The sequence below is a fragment of the Lontra canadensis genome, unplaced genomic scaffold (assembly GCF_010015895.1).
Source record: "Lontra canadensis isolate GAN:19392208 unplaced genomic scaffold, GSC_riverotter_1.0 scaffold52, whole genome shotgun sequence".
Lineage (NCBI taxonomy): Eukaryota > Metazoa > Chordata > Mammalia > Carnivora > Mustelidae > Lontra > Lontra canadensis.
The window spans coordinates 10,728,875-10,743,080 of record NW_022631046.1 but is presented as its reverse complement, the minus strand read 5'-3'; the positions used below and the strand labels follow the sequence as shown (position 1 = coordinate 10,743,080).

At 36.6% G+C, this 14,206-nt stretch overlaps 1 protein-coding gene and 1 pseudogene across 2 annotated transcripts in view; both read left to right on the top strand.

Moving 5' to 3' along the window:
• The window catches only part of CDK17 (cyclin dependent kinase 17), a 109,662-nt gene that overhangs the window by 25,795 nt on the left and 69,661 nt on the right, over window positions 1-14,206 (top strand). The window lies entirely within an intron of this gene.
• LOC116877504 lies at window positions 10,010-10,365 on the top strand (annotated as a pseudogene).

Sequence of the window (14,206 nt, the reverse complement as noted above, 5' to 3'; positions counted from 1 at the left end):
TAAGTTTGAACCCATTTTTTATTCCTCTTCTCCCCACATTTTAGGTATATTTTGTTACATTTTACATACTCTTATTTTGTTTCTTGACTGTTGTTTTTGTTGTTGTTGTTTTTTACAGAAGTATTCATTTTTACTGCCTTTGTGTTTCCTACCTTTATACTGTCAATTCTGGTCTCTCCTTTCCACTCAGAGAGTCCCCTTTAGTGTTACTTGCTGGGCTGGTTTGGTGGTCATGAACTCCTTTAGTTTTTGTTTTTTTTGTTTGTTTGTTTGGTTGGTTGGTTTTGGTCTGGAAAGCTCTTTATCTCCTATTTTGATTGATAGCCTTTCTGGGTAGTCTTCTAGATTTTCCCATTCAGCACTTTGAATGTATCATGGCAGGCCCTTTTGGCTTGGAATGTTTCTGCTGAAAAATCCCCTGCTACCTTATGTGTTTTCCCTTTTAAGTTACTGTCTCCTTTTGTGTTTCTGCTTTTAAAATTTTCTTTCTCATTATATTTTGTCAGTTTACAATATGCCTTGGTATGAATCTGCTTTTATTAATTTTGGTGGAAGTTCTCTGTGCCTCGTATATATGTCTCCTTTCTCAGATAAGGGAAGTTTTTAGTTATTATCCAGATACATAGTCTGTTCCCTTTTCTCTCTCTCCTTCTTGGACTCCTATAATTTGAATGGTATTACATCTGATAAAGTCACTATGTTCCCTTTGTTCTCACTTTGTGTAATTCTTTTTTCTCTCTCTTGTTCAGCTTGATTACTTTCCATTACTCTGCCTTCTCAGTCAGTAATTCATTCTTCTGCTTCTTCCAGCCTGCTGTTCATTCCATCAGGTGTTTCTTATTTTGTTTATTGAGCCCTTTATTTCTGCTTTGTTATTCCTTATCTCTTCTCTCTGGTAAGGGTCTTACTCATGTCCTCTACTTTTTCTTTAAGTTCAGGGAGTTGTTTTTTGTTTTTTTTTTTTTTTAAGATTTTATTTATTTGACAGAGAGCACAAGTAGTCAGAGCAGCAGCAGAGGGCGAGGGAGAAGCAGGCTCCCCACTGAGTGGGGAGCCCAGTGGAGGGCTCCATCCCAGTACCCTGGGATCATGACCTGTGCCAAAGGCAGACACTTAACTGACTGAGCCATGCAGGTGCCCCTTCAGTGAGTATCATTATGATCATTTTTTGAAATTCTATATTAGGTGTTGTACTTATATCTGTTTTGATTAGCTCTCTGGCCATGGCCTTTTCCTGTTCTTTCATTTGAGACACTTTTTTCTGTCTTCTCATTTTTGTCTAAGTCTTTGTGCCTATTTCTGTGTGTTAGGAAAGTCAGCTTAGGTCTCCTGTTTTTAAAGTTAATGGCCTTATGAAAAGAGGTTCTGTAATGTCCTGCTGTGTAGTGTCCCCTATTCCCCAGGGCCTGGCACTTTAGAGAGTGCCTCTAGTGTGTGTTGTGTGCACTCTGCTGTTGTGTTCTGGCTACTCTGTCCTTCAGGTCAGTTGTGTGTGGAAGCTTTCCTTCCTGCTGTGGGCAGTATTTTGTCCCTTACTTGAATGTGGTGAGTTTTAACTAGGTGTGCTCTGGTCTGCTTGTGAAATGAGACTTGTTGCCACTGCCACCAGAACTAGGCACCACAAAATTCTTGGGTTGAGAGACTGGGTGTGGGCAAGAATTCGGGATGGTCTTGTTGGGGAAGGGGCCCACCTTGCTGGGACTGAGTGAGGCACGTGAGACTGGAAAGGGTGTTTCCACTGGAGCACCAGAGGGTAGGGCTTAGTATAAGCAGGTTAGGTAGCCAGTGGTGGCACTGCACTGATAGCCTCAGGGGGCCTCTGCTTATACTGAAGTGTGGGGGAGGTAAATATAGCCTCTCCACGAAGGCTGCCTCTCTGTGACATGCTCCAGGATGAGCAATTAAACTCCCACTGTGTGTCTGAGGAGCTCTTGAGATTACTGTTTCCATGCTGTGTGTTCATGGGTTGTTTGCCTGCATTCTTATCAAGAGCAAGACAGTGCCCTGGAGGTCTATCCCAGCCAAGCCTGCTGACCATTAAAATTCCAGGCGTTAACCCTGTTAGTTGCGAGAACCCAGAATATTTGTCCATTCTTGTTTTCCAAGCCACTTGCTGTGGGGATTGATTTTCCTTGTGTGCTCCCCTGGGTGCTGGGCTCTTTCACTCACCTTTCTCTGCAGCTGTGCTTCTCTTCCCACCGCAGTGGCCAAGATCTGTTTCTCTCCCAAACCGTGTCTCAGCACTTCCTACCTTCTTCAGTGTGGCCTCTTCTCTGCTTTTAGCTGTGGAGTTTGTTCTGCCAGTCTTTGGGTCAGCTTCTGGGGTATTTTGGATGATTTGATAGTTACATGGTTGTATTCATGGGACAAGGTGAGCCCAGGGTCTTCATACTGCGCCGCCGTCTTCCATTCTCGATCTAGAGTAGGAGCTTTTCAACCTTTTTAGTTCCTGGACCTTATGTTCTTTAATTTACTTGAGAAACATTACAAATTAATATATCACAGCACATATTTTAAATGAAAAATAACTCTAAAAACATGGCAAGAGTATTAGCATTGTTTTTACATGTTTGTAAACCTCTTTCATGTCTGGCTTAATAGAAAACAGCTGGATTCTTACATCTACTTTTGCCTTTCAGTCTGTTGCAGTGTTTTTCAGAAAACTCCACTCTACACTTGAGATAAAAGTGAAAAGGGCAAATAACGTCTTAGAATCATTGTAAAAATAATTTTGATCTCAAGACACAACCCCCTTGTAAAGATTACGCAGACTACACTTTGAGAACTTCTGCTTTAGATCAAAATCAAATTGGATCCTAATTCTGCACTTGACATTCCTCTCTCAGTTGGATACTCTTAGGGGCAATTTTTGTTAAGCTCCAGTAACTCAGCAAATTCCAATTTGAAATCTGTTCCTGGGTGTCTTCTACTTCGAATAGCCTCAGAGCTCTAGCCTTTGGTTCTTTTGTACCCCTCCCTCCTTTTTAATGTCACTTGGACACTATCAATTGGAAATGGTCAGACTTGCAAGCTATGTGATCTCAGGTAAATTTGTTAAAAGTTTTGAGTCATTTTCCTCATTTGTAAAATGGCAGAGCAATATCAACTCATGTCTTTCATGGGGATCAAAAAAGATAAGAGCTATATTCAGTTGCTAATAAAATCTTAATGTTGTTAGAGGTTAGTGAAAAACAGTTTTTCCAATTTTATTGGAAAATGTTCCAATTTTGTTGCATACATTTTGGACTATTAAATATGCAAAATATTTTAAACTCAATAAGATGTGGATCTCCTTTGTTTATAAGTTATTCTAGAGAGAGACTCCCCCCACCCACCCCCCCCGCTCTCTATTCTGTTCTGTCCAGTACTTGGGCCTTATTAAAGCCAGGCCCTTCACTAGGAAATGAATGGGATTTCAAAACACACAGCAAAATGTCCTTCCTTCTCTGAAAGTGTTTAAAATTGTGTGCTTAAACTTATTAGGTAGGAAGATGCTATATAAAAGATACATTATTTAATGCGCATATATATATATATATATATATATATATATATGATTACAAGAGCATAGTGTGAGGAATACCTAATTCTGTAGGTAGAGAAGTAGTAAAGGAAAGGAAAAAGAATTACATTGTGCTTTCTCAATCACTGACTTTTGTAACTCCTAGAAGAAAAACTATTAAGCAGCCAGGCTTTTATTTATTGAGTGAATATATGTGCTAAATGGGTGATGTTATGTAGTAGCGAAAACATGGACTTGGGTAGGGCATTTTACTGTTTGGGTTCCCACTTGTGCTTCTGCTTACTTGCTATAACAGTGAAGTTTTAGCTCATCAGTGACTGTTTCTTTAGATGTGTAAAGTGAGTATAATTAATTTTACAGAGTTACTATGATGGTTAAAAGTAAGTAGAGAACTAGAACAGATTGGCAGATTGTTCTGTTTACTAGTTTATTACATAAAAAGGGGAAAAGACATTTCCTTGATTATATTGACTTCTAGTAGTTTTATAGAGATCTTCTATTTTAAAATGCTGAAAAATTATATAATGTGGAAGGTTAATTTTATCTTTTTTTATTCCCTTGTTATTGTTATAGCACATTTTACTATGACTTGTGTAAGAGGAGAAAATTGATAAAAGAACAGATCTTTCAGCAATTAAAATGTATTTTTTAATTTTTTAAAAAAGATTTTTGTTTATATTTTTGACAGAGATCACAAGTAAGCAGAGAGGCAGGCAGAGAGAGAGAGAGGGAAGCAGGCTCCCTGCTGAGCAGAGAGCCGGATGGGGGACTCGATCCCAGGACCCTGAGATCATGACCTGAGCGGAAAGCAGAGGCTTAACCCACTAAGCCACCCAGGCACCCAGTTAAAATGTATTTTACCTAAATTCACATTAATGATTTTTTTAAAGTACTTTTCCCCCCCTTAAATTCATGATAGACACCTTACATGGTGTTGCTAGAGAAACTAGTGGGTAGGGAAGTACATAAACTTAAACCTCATTTGAGGGGAAAAAAAAATCATTGATATCACTAGGTGCTAGTCATTTTATGTACATTTGTAATCCTTTTTGAAGGATATGGTTGCTAGTATATAGGGACACAAACTTGTGAATTGCCTGGTTAACTTTATAAACAGAAGGTTGCTCATATAATATTAAGAGATTTGCTTAAATAAATCTGTCTCAAGTTGGTGCTTAATAAATTTCATGTAAAAACCAGTGTCGGGTTTTATAATAAGCTATAAATATTACTGCATTCTAGGGTGTTGATTAGTGAGACCTAAGTCTTTTGAAGCATCAGTGAAAATCATCAAATTTAATCTCTTTTGTATATAGGAAGAATAGAAAAAAGAATAGAAACCACTCTGTGCTTTTGTCTCACTGAGGATGTCAGAGGGATAGATACTAATGCTAATGAAATGTGTACACAGAGGGTAAATACGCATTAGAGCTCCAGGGAACACTTTAATTGAAGTGATATGCTTAAAACAAGAGACTTATGCTGCCACTTTTTAATTTCCTAAAAATCAAATTGAGCGTCAAAAAAGACCTTTTTGTTTTCTCATGGCAAAAGAATCATATATTTGGAAGCAGTTGAAACCGCAAAGGAGGTCTGTTTTGAACTCATTGAGAAGAATTTTAATGCTCTAGGTTCTTTTTAATCTATTAACATTCTCACTCACTATGATTTCATGATGATTTCTCTCTCTCAACCCCCCAGTATTTGAGTAAAGTTAATTAGAGCAAAATACATTCTGGAGTTCAGTAATAATGAATTCAGACCTATTTTACTGTACTTACTATTCATGAGTTATGGAGAGCCTTAGTGTACCATTAGGTTTTCTTTCATATTGATTATTTACATACCTAATGACTTGGATTTTAATAAAAATTTTAGCCTGCTGTTAAGAAAGTGGTCATATAAATAAACATGTATTCAAGTGCCTGGAAACTCACTATAAACCTTGTCCCAAATCATGAAAAAAACATTTTTAAGAATTAGATCAAATCCTATAGTAAGTATTTATTTTTAATTTCTATATAAAATAATCAACAAATCTTAGACACCTACATATTTCAAACATTTATTTGTTGTAAGAGTAAATAGGAAAAGTCCTTTTCTTTTTTCTTTTCTTTCCTTTTCTTTCTTTCTTTTTTTTTTTAAAGATTTATTTTAGAGAGTGAGGGGAAGGGCAGAGGGAGAGAGAGAATCATCAGGCAGACTCTCTCTGAGTGTGAAGCCTAATGTGGGGCTCAATCCCAGGACACTAAAGTCATGACCTGAGCCAGAGTCGAGAGCAGGCAGCTTAACCAGCTGAGCTACCCAGGCATCCTGGGGAAAGTTTTTCATATGCAATTTAGCTTTATTTTTTTAAGAAGATATCACATTCACAGAGTTAGGCTAACAAGATTGGGCATTAATTCAAAAAGATACATGCACTCCTTTGTTTATGGAGAATTATTTACAATATCCAAGATATTTGAAGCAACCTAAGTGTCCATTGATAAGTGAACAGTTATGGATGATGTGGCATATATCTATCTATATAGATATACAATGGAATATTACTCTTCCTTAAAAAAGAATAAAACTTGCCATTCATGACAACATGGATGGATCTAGAAGGTATTATTACACTAAGTGAAATAAGACCGAGAAAGGCAAGTATCATATGATTTCAGTTATATGTGGAATCTAAAAAATAAATGAACAAACACATGAAAACCAGAAACCGATTCATAAACACAGAACAAGTTAGTGGTTGCCAGAGGGGAGGAGAGTTGTGTGGATAGGCAAAATAGATGAAGGGAATTAAGAGGTACAGACATCCAGTGATAAAATAATAGAAAAAGATTATGTGACAAAATTTTCATTTAACTATAATACTGAGTTTAGTTCTTACATTTTATCTGTTTATTTCTTTGCTAGGTTAAGAGTGTTACTTAAAATTGCATGGAAATTTTATTATAGTTCATCAATACTCCATTTAGAAAGGAAAGTTCAAATCATCCTGTACTGCAATTCAGAAATTTATTAACATAAAGTATTTTGGATGTCATAGATGGTTGCATGCTTGCAGAGACCTTTGTGTATAGCATTTAAGAAAGCAAGTGAGAGTATGTAGTAAAAGATCTGACTAATTTGGCCTTCATTCTTTCTGTAAGACTACTGATTGATGGCTATGACTTGTCTAGTACTAACTCGTAGGCAGTAGGCTTTTCTTTAGTTTGAGCTTATGTTCTTAACAGTTATAGTCCAGCTTTGTTATTGTAATTATATAATTTAATCAAATATTACCTAAACCAATGAAATACTAATGCATAAGTAGAGTCATTTCTGTGAAAACTTTGGAAAGACTTGATAAAGGCAGGTTGCTAAAAAATATTCTGTGGAACTGGATTTCATAGTTGGGATCCCTCGTGGTTATAGCGACAGTTACAAAACTTTGTATTCAAGCCATTTCCTTTAAGAATATTTTGTAGTATTTTGTCCCTAGGTTTTGGGACCCTCTTCTCCTTTTTAGCATTGTTTACCCCTTTTTAAAAAAAAACAAAAACAAAAACAGTGGCCTCCTTTTAAATTTCCTCTTCCAAGGAATCAGTTGATTTTTCTAAGGCAGATAGTTGAGCCAGTATAATGGTTTCATATAGAGTTGTTAAAATATTTCATTTTGGGGGCACCTGGGTGGCTCTGGGTTAAGCCTCTTCCTTCGGCTTAGGTCATGATTTCAGGGTCCAGGGATCGAGTCCTGCATTAGGCTCTCTGCTCAGCAGGGATCCTGCTTCCTCCCCATTCTCTCTGCCTATCTCTCTGCCTACTTGTGATCTCTCTCTCTCTTTCTGTCAAATAAATAAATTTAAAAAATAATTCATTTTCTAGTGAATGTTAGATGGAAATGTGGAACACTTCAGTTACAGCTTACTTGGAAAATTAAAAGGGTATTTTCTACTTAACGTTTATTTTAACTCTTATTGTGGGGATCTGAAAATACCTTTTAAGAATTAGTGGGGGGTGCGCCTGGGTGGCTCAGTGGGTTAAGGCCTCTGCCTTCAGCTCGGGTCATGATCTCAGGGTCCTGGGATCGAGTCCCGCATTGGGCTCTCTGCTCAGCAGGGAGCCTGCTTCCTCCTCTCTCTGTCTTCCTCTCTGCCTACTTCTGATCTGTCTCTGTCAAAGAAATAAATTAAAAATCTAAAAAAAAAAAAAATTAGTGGGGGATCTGAAAATTTCTTTTAAGAATTAGTGGGCAACAGGATTGGCCTATACTCAAATCTTAGGAGGGGCACAGTGCCCAGAGAGGACCCCAAAGCTGTTTTGCTGGCTGCCTACTCTGGAGCAGCTGACTAACCAGATGCAGAGCACATTGATCTAGTCATAACTGCTTTCATCCTGGAGCAGGGCAAGTTAACACAATTTAGATCAAGAGCCACATTAGAAGATCCTGACCTCAGGATAACCTCTCATTTCCTACCTTTGAAACAGGAACAATTCTAGTCACTTCCTAACTTCTAACCACAAAATTGCATGGGAACATATAGCCACATCTAAAGATTGTGACCTTTTGATTTTCTTAACCCTTTATACAGATGGATTCAGAATAAAAGAAACAATAGTCTTAACCTACTGTTCTTCATTGAACAGAGAAATAATCCCTCCCCTCCTCTACTTACTTTTTTTCCTATTGAAATCTTTCTAGGCCATTCCTATAGATGCAATATAGGTGAAATAGATTGGGTACTGTGCCTGCAAACTCACCCTTTTCCAAAAAAAGTATATCACGAGTGTGACAACTCTTGTCTGTGTTAGACAGCAGATCATTGTTTCTTGATAAACACATTTTCAGATCATTGCTCTTGGTAAATCTAGGCCTTCCATTATTCTCCACATATTCCAACCAGGTTTTATTGAGCTTTATTTTCTAGAGATTTCAACTTTGTTTCTGCTATAATGCACATGACAGAATAGATAATTTTATATATGGAAAACTGTAAGTTACTGGATAGATAAGAGGGACTGAGAATTGTGAGCAGTTTTTAAAAAAGATTTTATTTATTTGAGAAAGAGAGCAAGGGGGAGGAGGAGAGGGAGAAGGTCAAGCAGACTCCATGCTGATTGCAGAGCCCAACAGGTGGCCTGATCCCAGGACCCTGGAATCATGATCTGAGCCAAAACCGAGAGTCAAATGCATAACCAACTGACCTGCCCAGGCACCCCAATTGTGAGCAGTTTCTAACTCCTAAACTACAAAGCCACTTCCTATCCTATTCATTTTTGGGAATGACATTATTACAAGAATAACCCTGAATTTATTCTCATACATTAAATACAGTTCCCAAATTTCTTACTTTGACTGTTAGTAAGAAATTTAAGTGCTTACAATGTGAGCATAGAATATTTATTGAAAGAATTAACTACAGAATCGAGAACTACTGTTTTACTTTGTAAGTCTGCCTGATACATGATACATGCCATGATAGAAGTCTCTGTGCTTAACTCTTGGAAGATGTATTGAGTTGGAACAAGAGGAGGAAGAGCAGCAGTCATTAAAAATGTCATGAAATGAGAGGAAAAAAGGAAATATGAAAGTAATAAAATGTATTGAGATGTTTTATAAGTATTATAATTTTGTTGACTTAAGTATCTTTCTACTTAGAAAAAAACAGCAGGACCCAGATTTCCACACAACATCACAGCCTTTGTAGCTGTATACCTTCCTGATGATTGATGGCATTAAGTCACCTATCATCTTGGCTAAATCTTCATAAGACCACTGATACATATTTACCGTTTCTGAGTGTCCAGAAGTATAGATAGGTGACTTTCCTGGTAGCGCAAAGTTAATTGACTAACGTAAGGATCAAATTATGGCTCTTGGCCATAGCCAGTTACTTTAAACAAGTACAAGTTACCATTAACTGACTTTTTGTTTGTTTGTTTTTGGATGGTAGAATTAAAAATTTTTTTTTGAAGATTTTATTTATTTGAGAGAAAGTGAGCAATTGAGATAGAGCGCAGGCAGGGGAGAGTCGTGGAGGGAGAGGAAGAAGCAGACTCCTCGCTGAGCAGGGAGCCCCCTACATGGGGCTTGATCCCAGGACTCTGAGATCATGCCTTGAGCCAAAGGCAGACACTTAACTGACTGAGCTACCCAGATGCCCCTGAATAGTTGAATTTAAATAGCAGCTTATAATTCCACTTATTTTTCAGAGATGATTTTTATTTTCTTCATGTCTTGTTTGTCCTATCTGTTGCAGTATGGTAGAACAACAGATATTATATAATATGTAATGTTATTGTAATATATTAGTGGCTGTGGTTTATTATACTTAGAACTAAGGGACTTTTCATATGGATATTTATTTTTCTTAACCGTATTTGAAAGACTGGGTTATACTGCCTATAAATGTAATCACAGAAATGACTTGTTATGTAGGAAGATAACATCTGTGTTCATATAGTAAAAGAGTGTGGCCTGTTTCTCTGATGGAATGGCTAACACTTGACAGTACTGTTCTTAAAAAGGGTTTATTGATAATTGTAAATATACACTGGGTAGGTCTTTTGGGTGGTGGAAGCTACGCACTCCTCTGCACCCCTCTTAGCCATGCCTCACAAAATGGAAGAAATCAAGGACTTTCTTCTCACAGCCAGGCTAAAAGATGCCAAATCTGTCAAGTTCAAGAAAAATAAAGATAATATGAAGTTTAAAATTTGATACAGGAGATACCTTTATACATTGATCATCACAGATAAAGAGAAGGCAGGGAAACTAAAGCAGTCCTGTCCTCCAGGTCTGGCAGTGAAGGAGCTGAAATGAACCTGGCATGCTAATTTGCACTGTATTAAGAATCTTTTAAACAAACAAAACATACACAACACACACAGGCTGATCTAGAAAGGCTGGATGTCAGTGGAAGGTTTGCTGGAGGTTTTTTTTGTCCTTTACTTTGGAAACCTCCTCTCAGAAGTGTTGAAATAAAACCAGGATTCAAGGAAGGAATAGTTGAAAATTGTTACAAACCATTTGTGATACTGAGTCTGGAATTTGTATTTATGAGTCTGCCCAAGGAGAAATGTTCAGAGGCCTACTGAAGGAGGAAAGAGGCATGTTTACAAGTTACCTGCTTTGTATAAACCTAGTTCTAAAAATACTTATAAAAATTGTCAATTAAAATACCATCATTAGGAAATAATTTACTAAGCACATTTTGCTGTAGCTAAATGAAATTTGGCGATTTACAGATAATTTGATATTGCTAAAATTGCTTTAAGGTGTGGCTTTTCTTTTGAAAAAGATGATCATGCATGCTTTGACTTAATTTTACTCAAGAATATTACAAAAATTACAAGGAAAGGCAGTTTGTGGTTCACTTGTAATCCGCACATGGATCAATTTATTGTGAGCAGATTAATGGTAGGAGCACGTAGTTTTTAAACTTCTGTTTTATCAGGATTTACTTAGTAGCTTAAGGACTCTTTGGTGACCCACTTTTGAGCTTTTGTTTTCTCATTTGTATAACCGGAATGGTAAATAATTACACCTTTTTACCTACTAGAATCATTTTAAGACTCAAATAAGATGTGAAGACTGCTTATAAACTCCATAGGGCCAGGTACATATTGGAAAAGTAATTTCATTTAGATATATTTAGGGATAATTTTAAAGCTTTAAAATTTTTGTGGATAAATACATAATAAATATTAATACAATGTATAGACATTCAGAGGATTATTAAACTGACAAAAAGTATTTGAGGCAAAAGGACAAAGGTTTGGTGTCTGAAAAAGATTTTATCATAACCAAGTGATGTTTTCTGCAGATTAAGCACCTTCCTGTATACCTTGTTCTATCTCCTGTTTGTGATGACCTCCTAAATTCTTGAACATATTTAATAGCTTTCATGGATGAGACTCAAGGTAGAACTGAATTTCTAGCATTTTCCCTAAAAGGGAGGAGTAACTTGCTAAACTTAATTTGTTTTTTTCAAGGAAGTTTTTGGTTTATTTGTGAAACATAGAGGAAAATATTTTCATTTCCCCATTTAAGAAGTAGTGTAGACCAAGCATACTGAGGTGCTTTCTTAAAATACTTGCTGTGTTTCCTTCTAGTACCCACTGAGAGGGTTATTGCAAGGCTATGTTTAAAGCACTAAGGAAATAAAATGGAAAGAAACAGAACAACATAAAAAACAAGTGTAGTATAACCAGGTAATTAACATATGTATAATTGGAGTCCCTAAGTGTTGTGGTCTGAATGTTTGTTACACCAGATTTCATGTTGAAATCCTAATGCCCAGTATGATGGTATTAGAATGTGAAGTTTTAGGAAGGTGCTGAGGTCATGAAGGTGGAGCCGCCATGTGTGGAATTGATGCTTATATAAAAGAGATCCTCAGAAAGCTCCCTAGCACTTTTCACCATGTGAGAATATAGCAGGAAGTCTACAGCACAGAAGAGAACCAGGATCAAAAGCTCCTTGATCTCGGACTTTTAGCTTCCAGATTGTGAGAAATAAATTTCTGTTTATAAGTTGTGTAGTCTGTGGTATTTTGTTACAGTAGCCAAGAAGATTAAGACATTGATGAAATGGGTAGGGGAAAGGGGCAGAAGCAGTATCTGAAGAAATAATGGCTATTTTTCAAAACTGTTAAGACCACTGATGGAGGAAGCTCAGTGAACCCAACACAGGATAAATTATTACATTTACCTTTAGTGTTAGAACCTTTTTCATAACACCACTAAGCCAAAAGAAATAATTAATAATTCTATGTATTTAGTAGTTAACAACTTAGTAGTAGAAGTTTGTAGTACTATGTCTGCCTGCTATTGCTATGTTTCCCTCAGCACTTAGTTCCAGATCACAGTGCTAAAAACCACATATAAACAGAATAATCTTAAAAACAGAAGGGGAAAAAGACATGTTAGTTACAGAGAAATAAGAATCTTTTTTTTTAATAAATATTTTATTTATTTATTTGACAGACAGAGATCACGAGTAGGCAGAGAGAGAGAGAGAGAGAGAGAGAGAGAGGAGGAAGCAGCAGGCTCTCAGCTGATCAGAGAGCCCGAGGCGGGGATTGATCCCAGAACCCTGGGATCATGAACCAAGCTGAAGGCAAAGGCTTTAACCCACTGAACCACCCAGGCGCCCTGAGAAATAAGAATCTTCAAAGATGATTTTTTAACCGTGTAACTCAGAAGACAGTGGAATGACACCTTTACAGTGCTGACAGAAAAATTGATAACCAGTGATTCTGTTCTCAGTGAAAATATCCTTCAAAACCAGAAATGAAATAAATATACTCTTGGATAAACAAAAGCTTAGAGAAGGCATCAGCGACAAACCCACACTTCAGGAAATATTAAGGAAATACACTGTCTAAAAAAAAAAAAATTCTGAGGTAGAAGTATGACGGAATGAAGAGTATTGGAATAGCTAAATATTGTGGGCAGGGCTGTTAATTGCTTAAACCAGTAGTTTTAACAATCTCCAGTGTTCCATTGGAAATGTTATATTGGAAAACAATAGAACATGTCAAAGTAATTATATGACCGCAATAGCAAAAGGAGGAAGTAAATAGAATTAAATTATAAGAATCTCTCATTTGAGGGCACCTGGGTGGCTCAGTGGGTTAAGCCTCTGCCCGGCTCAGGTCATGATCTCAGGGTCCTCGGATCGAGCCCCACATCGGGCTCTCTGCTCAGCAGGGAGCCTGCTTCCCACTCTCTCTCTGCCTGCCTCTCTGCCTACTTGTAATCTCTCTCTCTCTCTCTCTCAAATAAATAAATAAATAAACTTAAAAAAAATAAAGAATCTCTCATTTGTATGGGACATGGTAAAAGTACTAATTTAAGATACAAAATAAAGATGCATTTTTGTATCTTACAGTAACCACTGAAAGAATTATGCTAAAAGATAAACCTATAGAGTACATAAAATAGAATGATAAATATTTGATTAAAAGGAAGATCAAAGGACAGAACAAGGGGACAAATGGAAAATAAATACAAAGATGATGGACTTAACTACATCAGTAATTAAATGCAAATGGACTAAATGTATCAGGTATCAGAGTATCAGGTTGAATCAGAAGGCAAAACCCAACTAGGTGCTGTTTACAAAGCATAAACAGGTTCAGAGTAAAAATATGAGAAACAATGTACCATGCAGATGTTACCTAAGAAATGGCTATGTGACTATACTAATAGGAGATACAGTGTCTTTAGCCAAGAGACATTATTGGAGATAAAAAGGGATAATGTTAAAAGGGTCAATTCATTAGGAAGATAGAATAGTTCTAATTTGTATACACCTAATTACATAGCTTCAAAATATTGAAGCAAAATTTAGCTAAAAGGAAAATCAGACAAGTCCATTATTATTGCTGTGGATTTAATAGACCTTTCTCACAGACCTCTCTGAGAAAATCTATAGAGAAATAGTGACCTTTACCTCACACCAAATACAAAAAATAATTGAAAATGGTTAATGGTCTTAAATTGTACCGCTAAAAATATAAAACTTGAAGATACAAAATATAGAAAAAATATCCATAATATCCTGGTACCAAAAATTTTAGGATGCAGAGAGAACCAACCATAAAATAGAAGGAACAAAGGAGAACAAAAGGCAAACCACAGAACAGAAAAATATATTTGTAATAGATATGCCAGACAAAGGACTTAAACATAAGTCTTAAG